The 18045-nt window shown below is 36.8% G+C and overlaps 1 protein-coding gene and 1 long non-coding RNA gene across 2 annotated transcripts in view; one reads left to right on the top strand and one right to left on the bottom strand.

Moving 5' to 3' along the window:
- Nucleotides 1-2969, bottom strand: part of LOC145993846 (transcription factor E2F6-like) — a 38360-nt gene extending 35391 nt beyond the window's left edge. Inside the window, exon 1 of the mRNA XM_083129700.1 lies at nucleotides 2622-2969. The gene's annotated coding sequence lies outside the window, so the exon portion shown is untranslated. The remainder of the gene's footprint in view (nucleotides 1-2621) is intronic.
- Nucleotides 2970-3291: 322 nt separating this feature from the next.
- Nucleotides 3292-17700, top strand: LOC145994292 (uncharacterized). Its single transcript, XR_014442328.1, has 3 exons — nucleotides 3292-3537; nucleotides 12340-12622; nucleotides 15804-17700. It is a non-coding gene; the product is annotated as an uncharacterized LOC145994292 (long non-coding RNA).
- Nucleotides 17701-18045: the final 345 nt, after the last annotated feature.

Here is an 18045-nt window from a genome sequence, read left to right as displayed (position 1 = left end):
ATGTGTGCATTACACCCCATAGTTCTATTTTCTGCTTTGCCTTGTATAATCAAGCATGTTCCACAGGCAGAATACAGTTTACAAGGAGAGAAAGATCAGTCGTAATTCATGGCTTGTACACAAATTGTCTATATTACATTTAAGTCCCTCATTCTCTGATAGGCTAAACATGACAAAGATTAAACTGGAACTAACATGTCACTGGATGTTACGTGCCTTTACTGAGAATCGAACAAAGAACCTCTTGTCTATAAGGAAGAATATTCAAAACCTTTTTTTGAAGTACAACTTTGTAGCCAATGTTTTTAAAAATGAAATTCCTGTGAAAGCATATAGGGCCAATTTCCATAGCTACAGTGAGGCAATGTGTGCAGCCTTACCATCCAAGATTCTACGCTATAAACCATCCACTTCGAATTCTCTAACCAGCATTCCTAATTGTTACTTCCTTCCTCTGCTAATCCTCAGAAAGGATTCTTTGTGCCTCTAAGGTCAACACATAGCAATATTTTTTCATTAAATTTAAATAATTTAATCAACAATTCACAACGAATCATGTTTAGATTGCAGTGATTCATCATTACATGAACATAATTATCCTTTGTTTACAATCATACACAATACTTCTTTGCATGGGTGAGTTTAAGAGTGTGTCCCTCTCGGTTAGAGCACCTCAAAAAACCTGCTACATACACAAATAAACCTTGCAGAAATTCCATTAAAAAATCAACATATCATTTGAGGGCAAGTTCGTAGTTCCTTAATACCACGTTCAAACACCAAATAAGGCATGAAAATACTAATTTAAACTAAAATTGAGAATAAATAATTCCCACTATTTGCTTCTTAAGACATAAAATTCATTATCATATTGACTTGCTAGATTTACCTGGTGGTGTGATATGGGTGAACCACAAATGTGGGCTTTTAACCATATGACTTGAAGAGTTGGATACATTGCTTGGTGACAGAAGCACCTTGTAAAGGAAGGGGGGTTGTGCAGGGTACACCCAACTGCTAATATTAACTAAAATAACTTTGCAAGAGCTCTAAACCTTGCCCTCCTAAACTAAACTAAACACATATGCACTATTAGTACTAGGTGGAATTGTAGGTTAAGAGGGCCAGGTCTAGAGCTCTTAGCAATTAATTTTATAGACTGTTAGTAGCTGGATGTGCCCCGCACCAGACTCCTGTAGGTACCAACTATAAAAGCCTGGGTGAACCCCAGAGGCAGATTATGCAATGACATTTCATGCAAAAATACTTTCATCAGTTCACTATGTGAATACAGGAAAACAACAAAATCAGCAATCACTAAAAATTTCACTCTCTCATATTACCATTCGTGTACTTTGGTAGAAAAATATTTTTTTCTGAATATAATGCCAGAAGGATCTTACCCATTCAGTAAGTGTCCTTGAATACACACCCTAGTGCAAAATACATAAATTTAAAAAATATATGTTAGCTTATTGTCATAGAGGAACCTCAACGTGAAATAAGGGAATAAGCCATTATCACTGCACAACTATAAAAAGCAAACAACGAAAGCATTCAAGAAAATTGCTTTCAAATAGGAAAAAAAGTAGAAAATAAAAAGAATTGAGAGTTTACTAAAACAAGTGTGACAAATTTCGTAGATTAAAATGGCAGTGGCATGCCTAAATATTCTGTATGGCTTTCTTTTTCAGGAACCACAGGCGTAATTTCCATATTTAATTAAACTCGTAGTTCCTTCTTTTAGGGAAGTTGGACGACAGAGGTCTGCATATAGAAAACACTTTCTACCATGCCACTGCCAAGTTACTCAAATTGAAAAGATTTTTAAGTTCAATGTGAATAACTACTGAAGAGTGAAATTCTTAAGTACGAATAAGAAAAACGAAATTCCGGTGGTTTAATACAAGCAGCATTTCCGATTAACATTATTGCAATAATGATCGCAAAATTGTCGATGAAAACGACTTGTTAAACACTAAATGTATTGTTTCGAATATTTCTTCTTGAGAAGCCATAAAACAAATTGTTTCCAAAAAAAACTTGGCGGAACTCTCTAGTTTTGTATTAATATTCTAATAATTTTCACTAAAACATTAAAAATAGCCTCCAATACGCTGTTTACAAGAGAAGATGACAATGGGACTCGTGGAAAATTTGGTGGGGAAATCTCGACAATGCTGAAACTCGTGCAAAGCCGGGCTATTGAGGACGTGATGAATCCCGGTGCTAAAATGATTTAAAGAAAACAATAATTGCATGCTCAAGTCCTATTTTACACTTTCGGATAAAATTAATTGGCCTCACGTCTTTTAATTTCTGCCGTTGCAACATGTGATAACTAACCACAACCTTGTATTACAAACCGGAAAGACGCCAACGCCAACTGCAATCAAACTCGACGAAAATAAGATCTTGCTGTTTAATGAAACTAAAAGTACCAGTACATAAAAGATCGAAGTTATACTTAAGTTTATGACAAGCTCATTAAATTCTACGAACAGAAGTACATACAAAAAGTTGCAAGCAGCAGGAATCTTTCGAGAAGACGCATTCGTCAAATATTGAAGTAGTGTTTAAATATTAAATTCCAAGTCTACTTTTCTAAGTAAAATGCTTACCTCTGCTAAAGTCTCATTGCATCAGTGATGTAATTCGTTAGCATTATTCCAAATTTCTTTCATAATAGATCTCAAAGCAACTGGCTTCAGAACGTGGAGTACGTGAGTCTTTTGTTTCACAAAGAGCGGTTTGCTCGCGCTTAACATACTCTAATATTTGAATTGTAAATAAAGTCCACCTATTTAAATAAACTCTCCAGCAATTTCATGACAAAACGGTTATACACACACTATCACAAACGTTCTTTCATGTACGAACACCAACACTGCGAAGAAGTTACCACACGCAATGTAAGAAGAATGCAAGCGGCAGTCGCGTCCCCAAAAAACCGAGCCATCTGCCGACTTAGCCAGTAACAACAACGAGTGGCGCGAACTTGTATTTCCCGCAAATTACGTATTTCCGGTCGAGGCCACTCAATGAGCTTTACTATCGAACACTTAAAAGTACTACATATGAGAAAGCATATTCATGAAATAAAATAGTAAAACCTCATTAATTTTTAATTATATATAGATACTATAACAACATGTGAACGTTACATTTTCACAAAATATATTTATTTGAATGATATAAAGGTATATCCACTTTCCGACTGTTAAATTTTATCAAGAGAGGGCGTTAATGGGTATTTGTATACAATTCTGTTCAAGTTTGCAAGTGGGAAAATTCAAAGCAAGGGACGAAAATACATGTTACAGGAAACTCGTGTTGTTATCGAAGTTGGAATTTGTGCGCTTCAGGATTATGTAAGAAGTTGTATGCTACCAAATGTTTAGTAAACATTAGGAATAACGTCTCGTAGCTTGGCGATGTAAACATGCAAAATGGTGTAATCCGCCAAGTTTCTTTGGTGTCATCAACTTCAAAGGCAACTATTTGTATCGATAACAAGATATTTAGTGCTCTTCATTGGTTTGTAGTTTTGTTCTCTTGTAGGAAACAAAGTTTCATTTGTAGCATCATAAAAATCTTGTAGACTATGTACTGTAGAGACCTAACCTCGGACAAGATTTTGTAAGTCGCAGAAAAAATAACCATAAAATTATGTGGCATTAAGGGATCCATACATGCATTTTTCCTTTCTTCACAATTGCTCGAAGAAATGTGAAAATTATTCCATTTTTCTCCTGTCGTAAAATGCCTCACACTTGTGCACAGAGATTACCTTTTTTTAAAAAAAACGACAGACAAGATGGTGTGTACACCACATTATTTCCTCAGGTCAAAAATCAATAATGTGTATGGTCCTATGGTTTACCATCATTACATCAATATAGTTAAAAGTAGTAAAATGGAAAGGTCGAACTTCCAATTGCTAGATGCTAATCTCGTTATGTACATGTGCCTGTTCGACATATGAATTCACTTGCCACATAGTCATAATGATTACTTACTGCAGCTCTTCCAGAATAAGTTATCTGCCTTTACTATACTGTATTTTTGGGGTCGGGTACCCTATTCTACACCCTCGAATTTTGAAATTTTTTCTTTTTCATTATGAACATTATTTGATCCTATTTGTGAATAAAAAAAATTGGAGCGCGGAAAGAAGTATTTACGACTGTACAGCCGTTTAAAGTTGAAATTTTGTCGTTTGAAATGGTTCGCAATTATTTCCAATTTCTAGATCGTGATACTAACACGACACCAAATTTTAACTATCGATCTCAACCTAACTGAACTAACCTATCCACGCGCCAATGGTTCGTGGGGCTAGCGCCAATGGTTCGTGGGGCTAGCGTCAATGGTTCGTGGGGCTAGCGCCAATGGTTCGTGGGGCTAGCGCCAATGGTTCGTGGGGCTAGCGCCAATGGTTCGTGGGGCTAGCGCCAATGGTTCGTGGAGCTAGCGCCAATGGTTCGTGGAGCTAGCGCCAATGGTTCGTGGAGCTAGCGCCAATGGTTCGTGGGGCTAGCGTCAATGGTTCGTGGGGCTAGCGCCAATGGTTCGTGGGGCTAGCGCCAATGGTTCGTGGGGCTAGCGCCAATGGTTCGTGGGCCTAGCGCCAACGGTTCGTGGGGCTAGCGTTAATGGTTCGTGGGGCTAGGTTCCCTGTAAGTCAATTACAATGTCTCGTCGAACAAAGTCCTCTATGTCCTTCATCCGTTGAACGTGTGTCAATCTCATATTTAGTCCTTTTGTCTTAATTCAATGTCACACAAATCAATTCCAATGTCTAAAGTCGCACAAAACAATTGCAATGTCTCAAATATCCAATCCGCCAATAAATTACATAAATAATATATTGAAATCGCAAATTATCCCATTGCACAAGTCATTCATAACAAGAAAAAATTGCAAATTATCCCATTGCACAAGTCAAAGATAAGAAGAAAAAGAAAATGTTCAGACGTGCGCCTGTGACATGAATCCAAGATGCGCCATGATCAAATCCCTGCAAAACCGTTTCGACGTTGCATAAGGAATCTAAATATTGAAAAACGTAAGTTTCCTAGCACGTAGATCTAAAAAAATTACTTTCCGCGCTATTTAGAAACATTGTTTCTTATGAAGAACTAATTTTCGTAACGAGAATATTTGAAATGTGCGAAAAATCGAGGGTGTAGAAAAGGGTACCCGAGCCTATTTTTGCACCGAGTGGTCATTCATAAACTGTGAAACAGAGTAGTGCTACCATTTTTGACAAGTTTAGTTCACTTCTAAATTTTTTCCTTGGAGTAGAAATTTCCTTATTTGCAGGTATACACAATTAAGATCGAAAATATTATTCCCTACAAATATGGGTACTAGTTAAATATAGTGGAAACACATTTAACTCGCTTATTTTGAAATAAAATTCATTTCTACTTACCTCATGTGCATAGCGGAACATTTTTTAACTTGGGATTACTATTTTTTCAATGAAAAAGGCGTTATTTTTAACATTATAAGTATTTATTGGTCGTTGCTAATTGGCGGACAAATTTTGACTCACGTTGTCTGTCGTCAGCTGATATGAGGTGTTTCCAAACTTATGAACCGATAAATGTCGCACTAACTATTCACAAAAGGTTTTTAAGCGAAAATTGATCTACAAGCCATTCACAGAATGTTAGGTTACGTTCAGTTAGGTTAGGCAAACATAGAAAATTAAATTGGAAAAAAAAATCCGCTCACACGTCATCTTGTAAAACTACCGCGTGGTTGCTACACTGACAGGGGGTTACGTAATCGAATGCACGGAACATTTGATTGACGTAGTCGACGGTAATGGTGGCATGAGCTATCGTGCAACGGAGATACATGAATGTCGAAAAATACCTTATTTACAGGCCGAATAACTTGCACAATTCGATAAAACACTTTTCCCAGCTTCAGAAAGTCCACAAGAACAATTCCGTAAGTACTTCCTCGTCTTTTCTCCTGTAAATTTCAAGAAATGTGTTTCCACTATATCTAATCGTTACCCAAATATATATACATGAGTAGGTCAAGCCAGCCCTCGTGGTGTAGTCGTTAGCACATTCATCACTCATCCCCATCTTCGCAAATTAGCCAAAAGTGGCACAAAAGGCGAAGTAAAATAAAGCAAATCAATGAGTAGGTCAGGCATGTTTGATTGTCTCAGTTTGCCACACTTCTAATTTGTGTATATGTAGAACATTTTTTGAACCTGAGAACTCAAATTCTAGCAGACACAATTTATGAGAATGTTGACATCCACAATCACAGACTTTCTTGAATGTTCACATGACCACTGAAAGCAATTGGTATGTAAAAAGTTTTTTTTTTAATTACACATGTGGAATATTTTCGTCTTCGAAACGTGCTTCTTCACATCTTAATGTTCACCTCTTCAGTCCAACATTTTGGACAGAATATTAGGCATCAGTTTACAATACCGGACCACTCTCCAATTTCTATAAAATTTTGTCTACTACACTAATTTCGGTGTCCTGATGACGTATCTGTAGTTCATATTTGGCGGTCACTTGTTAAAATTGTACATTTACGTGTAGAACTTGTAAAATAACCTTGCGATTTACCACAGTGATAGTCCATACACAGCAATTGGGAACCATCTTTCTTTTGCAATTCGTTAATGATCTTCCTTTACGCACAACAATCTTGCTGACGTCAGACGAGGAATGCCTATGAGGTTAGGTTAGGTTCCATTAGCATAAATACAAATAAAAATTAATATTTTAGCTAAGAGAACTATACCTTGTCTTGCCCGTTGATTTCTTCATGTTGGGAAAATGACATCATCTGTGGAGCTATTGTTCTTATGGTAGGGTTACGTTAAGAAACCATAATTTATTTCATTTTTTTCACAGTTAGTGAGTAGGCGAAAATTTCATAGAAATTGGAGAGTGGTCCGGTATTGTAAACTCGTTCCAAATATTATATGTATTTAGGTATCTGGTCGCTTCATACCCAGATCTCTTCCGAATAGCTTGATAAATAAGATTTCTGCATTGTCAATGATACAGGTAAGCAAATTACAGTGTTCCCTTATATTTGTTGACATACATCTTGACATTTCTTTCATGCTGTGATAACAACCAATCAAGGAGAACATTTGGTCGTGTAAAGATAATCTGCGAGTTTGGCAAGGAAAATTCGCTTTATCTGTGGTTTTGAGTGTAGGTTGTGATTTTTTTATTTTTTTTTTTTTGTTCACTGCTCGATAAAAAGTGCATTCATTTTTATTAATATTTAGGAATTTAACCATAGCAATGAGATCTGATAATAATGAAAATCTTTATTCTTATCAGTGTATTAAATGTTGGGATATTTAGTTGAACATTTCTTATTTCTTTTTAATGAAGGAATCCTCCAAATCTCATGTATGAATACATACTCTTGCTTACTTCTTCTTCCCCTTCATGCTGTTAAGCGTCGAGATCCTTCAGCCATCTGCTAAAACTCTTCATATCATGTGCCATTCTCTTAACTTCAATTAATGTGTTCCCTCTTTTAGTAACCACCTCTGACAGGTATTGTCGCCGCATATAGCAATGTCCGTTGAACCATGAAAACAACAGGCTGGAAATGCGAGTCAATGCTTACAGTGTTGCCACGTTCCACGTACATCTTTACTCCACTGAATAAAAAACTGTATAAAATTGTTTTCGCAATGGGAATTGAGAATGATCATGCATCATACAGATGCAAAGAGATTCAAAACAATATTGTATTTGAAGGACTACCCAATACTAACAAAAAGTTGTTTCACAAAATTGAAATGAACGTATTTTTGACAAATTTTGAAAACTTGAATATTAATAATTGTGTTTAAAACCTTTCTGCCTGCACACTACTAAAATTTCATCATGATTGGACAACTCGCTTTAGATTTACAGAGCTGCAAAGAGAGCAATCTTTCATTCTTTTTTTTTTGTTCTCACGGTGATAAAAGATATAAAACATACTCGAAAAAAATTTGGTTAGCATAATTTTATGCAAAATTGAATAAGCTAAATTTTGTTGAACTCGTTTTAATGTAGATCTACTGGTTAATTTTTAATTGGAGTCCAAGCTCGAGTATCTGTCATTTTTAATCCGACAGTAGACCTGGAAGTCGATAAAAAGCTCTGAAGAGCGGCAGCAGCTTCTTCAATACTGATGAGAACACCAGTCCAAAAGAGGGTACTTGTCTGATAAGGCCCCAACACCTCTCACTCGTTTATTTCCTTAATTTTAGCATTGATACTTACATATTCTGCATTGTGGAAGATTCTTTAAGGTGAAGTTATGCCTTTTTCCATAAAATAGTGTCAACTTTCATGTTACAAGTCATTATTTGTCTTCCTTGTTATGCTTGGGTAACAGACAATATAGCGTGCAGTCGTGCTTGTGTTTTGTGGATTTGGAGTGGGTATGCAGTGTTTCAACCTTCTTAACCGAAAAATACCTACTTTCGTGTTTATTATGTCATCATAAACCATTGACGGATAGCCCCAAAAACCATTCACGATAGCCCCAAAAACCATTCACGATAGCCCCACGAACCATTTCCGGATAGCCCCAAAAACCATTCACGATAGTCCCACGGACCATTTCCGGCAAGGTTAGGTAAGGTAAGCATAGTTAAAAAAAATTCTCGTAAAAAAAAGGCACGTTTGGAAACACTGCCGAGACTGCGTGACTTTCGACGCTCGTGCCATCTGCACGTACATAATGGAAACAACGGCCTAATGTTACAGGAGATGCAAGTTTCTTACGTAACAACTGATTATTTATTGTTCTGCAGCATTCTATGGTGAAGTTTTTAGTTTCTGCGAAAGAAAATACCTCAAAGAACCTCGACAATGATACAGAAAGTGATTTCAGTAAGTAGTTTCTCCTGTAAATTTGAAGAAATCCATTCGGGCGATATCAAACAGTTAACCAAAAGAGTCTAGAACCAGATAGTCACAGGCGGAGTTGGAGCAACATAGTCAAGTTCATTAGAAAAAAATGTCGAGTACACTTTACCATATTTTCTTTACAGCCAATTTCTAGCCCATGCGTTTCTTTTAATTTTTGCAATTGTAAGCAAAACAGCAGCAGTGATCTATTCTCCTATGACATTCTCCCTCAAGTCGCTCATCCATCTATTCAGCTTGTCTGCTCCACACAATGCCTTGTGGGGACAAAAGGGAACCAACATGAATGGTAACAAATAGCGTGTAAGGCAAAAACAAACAGCCGATAAAGTACCACACCACCCAAGTCCAACTGGCTAATCCAGCAAAATCTAATCTCATGTCATTCAGCCTTAAATTACACTCTTCTAATCCACATTGTATTCAAGTAGAACCTTAGATGTTCCCCAAAATCTATCATGAAATATTTAATTAAATGGGCATGTGATGCTGCTCAGAACTAGTGTGGACATGATCTCTTATCTCCTTATGAAGGCTCTAATTCAATTTGAATTCACCAATCACAGGAACCTCACATGTGTAACCTCCAATTTTTTCTAGCAGAGTACGCAGTATAGTACAACCCAAAATAAGACCACTATATGCACAAAGGAGTGATCGTATCCATCAACCACAAGGTAAGGACGTTGGTCACTATGCTACCAGGCAAGCCCATTGAATACCAATAACCTAGGTTGGAAAGTTTTTTGAATTAATTTTCTCCTACATAACAACTTAAAATATTAGTCTGTATTAAACTACTGTCCACATCAAAAGTATTGAGCACTTACCTTGCATGCTTGTAAAATTGTATCCCATGGGAGGAAAAAAATCAAATATACCTCATTGGAAACCTTCAAGTGTCTAATTTTTGATAAGCGTTATCTGAAAATTATTCTTCACTCCATTTTCTTATTATAATTAATATTTAACTAAGAGGTTTATTTTTTCTATTCTACAAGAACTTAGCATCCTACAGTTCATAATCAACTGAAGATATATCATTATATTGCATACTTGAAGTTGGATTAATTTTGCATATTTATGGGGAAAGTCCAATGCAGATTTGTACTAGTTACTTCAAAAATAGAAGTTTTAGGGAAATGCAAACTTGAAATGCACAATGGCAAATTCAATGAAATTGTAAAAAGCTCTTTATGTAACACATTTGATCCAAATCCAGAAGTTTGACATGCGTATCTCAAGAATGACCAGAGATTTTAATTATTATTTAGCACTCCTAATATGATAAATGCACACATGACGTATGGTGGAATGCGGTCAATCACAGACTCCGCAGGTTTCAGGTGACTTCCAAAGTATTGTCGCCTCGCCACATGGCATGCAGGAATCTTGGGAGTGCATTCCATTCGTCTAAGCCAAGGCATTATGGCAGTATAAAATAATGAATAAATTATGTCATATTATGAGTGAGAGCCATTTTCTTTCTTGTACTGTACGGGTTCGATGCCTAGTGGATGTACAAGTGGTTCGGATCCCACTTTAAACTTTAGGTCCAGTCCTGATTAGCCTTACTGTGCATAAAGTGGACTTAAAACACCAAATCAATCAATCAATCAAATTGTTCTGTACTATAGATTTTGTTACATTTTCTTGCCTTTATCCAATCTTTATACAAACATAATTTTCTCTGTATCATTTTATGTCACTTATTTAAACATTCAGAGTAATTGCAAAGATAAGCACGATGTGATGAAGTCAATGAAAAACTTACCAAACATTCAAACCCATGAGTTATAGTTTTGCAGTCTGCTCTATGCAAAAATAATGTGCCTGTGATGTGCAGCAACTTCATAACAAAGGAAAACAGGGAAGAAAAAGTGCTCATAAGGATTGTTATAGATGGTGCGAGTTCTGGCAATAATTTACGGCAGGAACACAGGAACGATGCAAAAAAATTACAGCATCTCAACTATACTGCTCTGGGTCTGGATGCAACAATTCGTTTAGTAACCAGAACCTTTGGCTTACTTTCCATGTCAAAGCTGCTAGGTAGATGAGGTGTTTATAGGGCAGGTAGTGATGTGTGGAAACAAAGCCCTCTTGTTCCACCTGCATTCGTAGCAATGAAGCGGCAATAATTCACACAATGTGACAAGATATAGAAATATGATTTTTAATCCATGGTCATCATTGGGATATGCATTGCATCACCATTGGGCTGACCATTACCGAGATTGCAGCATTGTAATTAAGCATTAATTGTGGCTGTTCCATAAATGATAGCAACATTGGATATGACTGACATATTTCCACATAAAGAAGCTTGAATTTAAAAAAAAAAAACATTTTTAGAAACATATTTATCTGAATAGAAAACATAGAGTTTTTCTTTCTTTTGTCTAAAAGCTGACACTTCTGGCTTTCAAATGAGGTATATTTAACTTTTTTCTTCCCTTGGAGTACAATTTCACAAGCATGTAAACAGAGGGTTCAATATTTTTGACGCAGATAGTAGTCCTGTCTATGCTTGTATGTTGACTAATTTTATTTACACTGTTATTTCTATTTTTTTTAACCATATTATGAAAACTTGTATTTATCTTGGGTAAAATTTTCAAAGCCGGGAAACGTCTGTAACTTATTTATTCTGTAATTATTGACATTCGTATTTACCTATTCTGCATTGCAAAAGATTGTTTAACAAGGGATTTAGCTTTTTTTAACGAAAATAATTTCCATTTTTGAGATATCAAGTAATTAATCTTCCTTGTTTTTCCCCTTCCGTAGGTATTTTTCGGTGAAAATGAGTGCTAATGGAACTTAACCTCGTCCCCATGATGGTTTGTAGGGCTAACGTCAATGGTTTCTGGGTCTACCCATGGATGGTTTTTGAGGCTAACGTCACTGGTTTGTGGGGCTACCCGTGGATGGTTGATGTTAGCCCCAAAAACCATTGACGTTAGCCCCACAAACCATCTCGGGGACGAGGTATGCCTACAAGGTTAGGTTAGGTTCCATTAGCACTGATGTTAGCCCCAAAAACCATTGACGTTATCCCCAAAAATTCACGATAGCCCCACAAACAATCATTAGGACGAGGTATGCCTACGAGGTTAGGTTAGGTTCCATTTGCACTCACATACAAACATGAATTAACGGTTAAGTAACTTGACCGATAAGAGAGAACACTTGTACGACCTATCACAAGTCTACAGAAACTCAATTACGTAAGTGCTTTCTCCTGTAAATTTGAAGAAATCCGTGTCCCGGCTTTGAAAATGTTACCTTATCTTTAAGTATTTAGTATTCAGAAATAGTTTTTTAAGGTGAAATTGAAAGGTTTTGCATGAGGTATTTCAACCTGCAGCAATTTATAGTACGTCCATCCATCTTTTTGCAGTTAATGAATCTCCCAATGGTGTGGTAATGCTGCCACCTTGTAATCAAGGGGTCCTTGGTTTGCTTCCGTGGCAGTTTGGATCCAACTTTAAACTGTAGATCCGGTCCTGATTAGCCTACCTGAGCATAAAAACAATTTTGGTCATTAAAAATACTTTGCGGGAGTACAGAGATCTGAGACTTTGCTGCTGTGGGAACGGAGCTCTGGCTGTGACTTGTGCATTTTGCGAACCACATCACAGACAGAGTTCTAGTTCTCCTCGCAGCCCTTGTCTTCCTCTGAGGTAAGTATGGAATACCAGTTTAACATGCTTTCCGTTGCGGCAGGTTTTTAATACTGTGTTTATGGCTTGGCAGCTAACTTCCTTTGTTTCTGCTTTGGAATGGCCCTTCCGGCTTCGCTGAATGATGTGGTTGCTGCAGTGAATGAGCCGTGTAGCACCATGTGATTCAGCGTAGTCTGAGGTTCTGCTTACGCACCAGATAGGCTTGCTGTTGAGAGGAGTGCATTCTTTCTTTCCTGCTGCATTTGGTATTTCCTTGTCTTAAAATTATGGTATTTTAATGTGGGGTCTTTGGAATTTCAGGAGGAAATTGTAAGTATATGATCTGTTCTTATTAATTTTTGTTTGAAATTGTTTTCATTTGATGATATTGATATAAATTGGTCTGTGTTGCAATCCTCATTGAACTCCATTGGCTTAGTGTAACATGCTGAATTATGATTTTATCCGAGTTGTTAAAGATCCAGAAACCCATAAATTCCAATGGCTTCTGTTGCGTTCCACAACAGGACTGGAGCCTTTTTCTTTGCAGAATTTAAATTTGGTCCAAGTTCCTGGACCATACTTAAATTCATCTGGAAAGAAAATCAATACGTTAGATAGTATTAATAAATTTAACTACTTACGTGAATGAGTATGGAGTCTTATTAGGACAACGTTTCAGATGACAAACTGCCTCCTTCATCAGGGTGCAGGCACGTATCCAGAGGGGGGCTCGAGCCCCCTCCAAAATATTTTGATTTACACTAGATAAAATGAGGTTTTTGGCTTGTGTGTGTGAAATAAAATATTGTTATTATAATTTAAAGAGAGATATAATTATCGAGGAAAAGCGGAGAATGTTCTAGAACCCTGAGGGATAACCCTGTTATTGATAATATTGTATGTAAACTTTTCTTGCTCTTTCGGTGTTGTCGCAACGAACTTGAGCATTATTTAAAGATTTGTCAGCATTTGGAAGTTGCACAACGAAGCACTGTTTAAGGCAGTGCCATGTGTCGGGCGATTCGTTGGATTACTAATTCTGTGAAAAGCTCAAGGGGGAACGTTCTTGAACAGGAGGTGGAGTCGAACTATAAAACATTTTATGTGCGAAACATTCCACAATATAATATGGATATAAATACGCAGATTCAATTTCACGGTTGGTCTGTACAACAGAATCATTCAATGAAACTTCAGGAGTAAGTGTGACAGTCGATTAGTGATCAGTCAGTGTCCACTGACAGTTTTATAAGATGTAGAGATTAGGGAGGGGGGAGAACTAGTGACACATTTTGCTGGAAATTGCTGGAGTCTACCACTATTTCAAGTTTGGGTCCAAAGCTGAAGACACTGCCGACTGTGTATTGCTAGTTTCGGGTCATGAGCCGAATGATCGAAGGTCTCTAAAGTAAATATTTCAACAGTAATGGGCATTGGAGCATCATCTTTTTTTTAAAAAAAAAAAAAAAAAAGGAAATAAGCTGCTCAGATCGACTGAAAATCTAAGTTTTGAGTGACGATTTATTAGTGACCAGACCAAGTTTCCTGTATGCAGTCCGAGAGTTTCGTGGGTTAAAAATGGACTTTTAAGTCAACTGTTTTGGAAAAACACTCAAACACTAACTACCACAAAGGGGCAGCCATGAAGGCCGAAAATTTTATGAATGTCGAGAAGAGAAAGCAAGATGTTGCATATGTGGAAATTTTAGCTGAAAAAGCAAGCTCGACCATGACTCGAAAACCAGGGTCTCTGGCATATACCGTGCCATTCTTTGTTCTACCAAGTGAGCTACCGAGTCACCCTTGGCTTCGCTTGATCTTTTGCTGGCTCTGTAGAGCAATGGCACGGTATGCCTGGTGGAGCCTGCATTTTCCGCTAAAATTTCTGCACGGCACATCTCTTATGTATGCCCAACCGTAAGATGTTGCCTGTTTAATTAACAAGCACAGAAAAAGGAGATAGAATAAAACTAAGGAACATTCCCACCGGTTGACAAGATATTTTTCTTCTGTGGTCAACACGAGCTGCCGTTTCAAGGTGACAATGAGATTGACCCACCAGGTTTCACACTGAAGCTACAAGCTATACGTGTCGCTTGAGGATTTCACAAATCGAACACATGCTTCTGGAGCCTGTCGTGCCGCTGCGGTGTGAAAAGTTTCTGTTGATTGGGTCACTCTGACCAAGGCAGTTTGTTAAGATGTAACAACACTTAACAACCCTATATCAGGGTCTTCCTCGGACGAAGAACTAAACTAAAATGATGAAATAAACTACACACACAAAGATTACATACACATAGCAGGGTCACTACCCACACAAAAACAAATCAAGTTGACAGTCCTTATCTTGGAAGATTTCTCCAATAGTAGGATCCCGAAACGTCGTTCTTTTGTAAAACAGATACTCACGAAACATAAGTATTTTATGATATATTTTATATTATACTTTTAATAAAACTAAATTTGTAAGGTACATCAGGAGAATGCAATACACAGTGTATAATTACAAGGTTAATGTACCAGTACACAATGTAGACAATATAAAGACCTCAGTGCATTATATGATACTAAGCTTACACATAAACCACACATAAATAAGAGTGTTAAAAAAGCAAGATCTATTATGGGAAACCTGATACAAAAATGGAAAGCAAGCAGTAATTCGGAACTTTTCATCTTCATGTATACAATTATGGTTAGGCCGTCCTTAGTATATGTTTTACAAATATGTCATCCATTAAATTTCAAAAGTAATGCATTGCTAATTGAAAATGTTCCACGAACGTTTTGGAGATTTATGTATAATTTAAAATGTATCATGTATTAAGAATACAGTAACCTAAGTAAAACACTTAAAATTATGTAAACTTGAATGTAGAAGAAATATATTCTGTCATCAGTTTATAGAAAATATCTTAACAGGTGTAATAGATAGTAAAATAAATCTGGAAAAATTATGTGTGAAAGTGCATCATTATAACACGAGAAGACATCATAATAGCAAGTACAGACTTAAAATCTAACTCTTGGATGGACAAATTGGTAACACTAGTGGAGTTAAATGTCCCAGTGTATAGAAATGAAATTCAGCAATAATGTAGGATATTTTAAGAACAATTGTTTTAACTTTTACCTTTTATTTATCTTTTTGTAAATTTCTGACTTATGTATTGAATGTATATTATTCTCGTAGATTTTCGGGCTGGTTCGACTCAGAAGTGCGGGATGTATTGGCCAACAAGACACGAGAATGGCAACTTTGGAAGGGCTTCCCTAGTGAACACACACACATATCTTATTCGGAAAAAATACAAGGAACATATAGACAATATCACTGCAACAATCCCGGAAAACCCAAAAAACTTTTTTAATGTAATAAACTCAAGAAAAATAATAGTAGGATTTCAGCTGAAATTACACATGATAGTGAAATGTCCACAGATGACCGAAGGGCAGAACTCTTCAACGCTTATTTTCACGGTAACTTCCACCCACCGTCCTCCCTTGCAGCGTTGCCAAAAGTAAGGCCAGTCTGTTCCTCCTCTAATGACGCTTGCCACTACACCCAATGAGGTGAAAAATCTATTGTCGTCTCTTTCAGCTCACCGTGCCCTAGGTCCGGACGAAATCAACACCATGTTCCTCAGGAAAACAGTGCAATCCTTGTGTTATCCCCTCTCCATTCTCTTGAACAGGTGTTTCTCGGAATGCGTCTTTCCTCACGCTTGGAAACAAGCTCACATCACACTGATTCACAAAAGTGGTAACAAAAATCTTGTTTCTTGTTACAGACCAATCTCCTTACTCTCTCCTCTGTCCATCATCTGTGAAAAAGTAATCAAAGACAGACTGAACAAATTTGTTTCACCATACTTAAGCTCAAACCTACATGGCTTTCTTCCTGGTAGCTCCGGTCTTACAAACCTGTCTGTTTTTCTCTCGCATGCTATGAAATTTATTTCAAATAATTCACAATTAGATGTAATATACTTTGATCTAGCCAAATCCTTTGATACTGTTAGTCACCGCCTTCTGATTCACAAATTATGCAATAGATTCAACATTCATGGCAAATTTCTAACCCTTCTCACAGGTTACCTTAGCGATCGCCAACAACGTGTCGTTCTTCCAGGGACTGTATCTAACTTTCTTCCTGTCCTCTCTGAAGTTCCACAGGGCAGTGTTCTAGGACCTCTCTTATTCATACTATTCGTCGACGACATTGCCGACCATCTCACAGCTCGCTCTAGTAACTACCTTCTTTTCGCAGCTGACTGTAAAATTTTCTGAGAAATTTCCACTTCCGACGATACTCATCTTTATCAGAATGACATAACAACATTTACTTCCTGGTGTCTGACATGGGGCCTTACATTACTTGCTGAAAAGTGTACTATTCTCACCATTTCTCTCAAGAAAAACCTGTTAAAGTCATCTTATTCCGTCTCTGGCAATAACATCCAAGCAGTATCCTCCCACAAAGACCTAGGCATTGTTTTCGACCAAAAGCTCACATTTGAGGAACAAATTTTAGGCACCACTAAAAAGGCTATGCGTCTCTTAGGTTTACTGTACCATTTCACTGAATTTAGTGACATCTCAGCCCTCACCTTCTACTTCAAATCATTCATTTCCTCAATAATAGAATACTGCTCTCCCATCTGGTCCATGGCATGTCCCACTCATCTCTCTAGAATCGATTCAGTCTTTCACTTCTTCCTAGCTTTAGTTCGATACAGGGTTCTCTCATTACACAATTTTTCATCTCCGCATCTCTTGTCTTTTCTAAACTTACAAACTGCTTATCAGCGACGTTTACAGAATGATTTCAGTTATTTATACAAAATTGTGAATGGCAAAATCTGCTGCAACACACTTCTTGAGGAATCCCACTTTAGAGTACCTATGCTTTAACTCGCAATACAAGATTATTTTATACAGAAAAACTTAGACTTGAAATTCAAAAAAGATCTATCTTTTACAGACTTGCCACACAATACAATGATCTATCATCAAGAATCGATATATTTTCCTCCGAGTTTGCCTTTCACTCATCTATTGGAAGAAATGTTTGTAAATAATATCAAATAGTGCCATCTTTTACTTATTTTTTGTTAATTTGCTATTCACTTTTGTGTTACTTTTATTATTTTTTAAATATTTTTTTGCTTATTATTATCTTTGCATTTTCATTGTTGACAATTTCAGTGTAAAATGGCCAACTGTGCTGTATCTGGAATTATCTCAATAAATATATAAATAAGCCTCTTTTATGTATCTAACCTTACTCTGTAAAATAGTTTTATGCATGTATGTTAAATACACGATGCTGTATGAAGGTGTAAATCTGTTCACAACACTTAAAGAGGTAAATTTCTCGTATCGGACAAGCGACTGAAATTTGCTAGTTCATTTAATTTGAATATTCGTACTTA

This window comes from Lepisma saccharinum, chromosome 10 (genome assembly GCF_977018435.1).
Source record: "Lepisma saccharinum chromosome 10, izLepSacc3.1, whole genome shotgun sequence".
Lineage (NCBI taxonomy): Eukaryota > Metazoa > Arthropoda > Insecta > Zygentoma > Lepismatidae > Lepisma > Lepisma saccharinum.
This window is presented reverse-complemented; position numbering and strand designations above follow the sequence as displayed.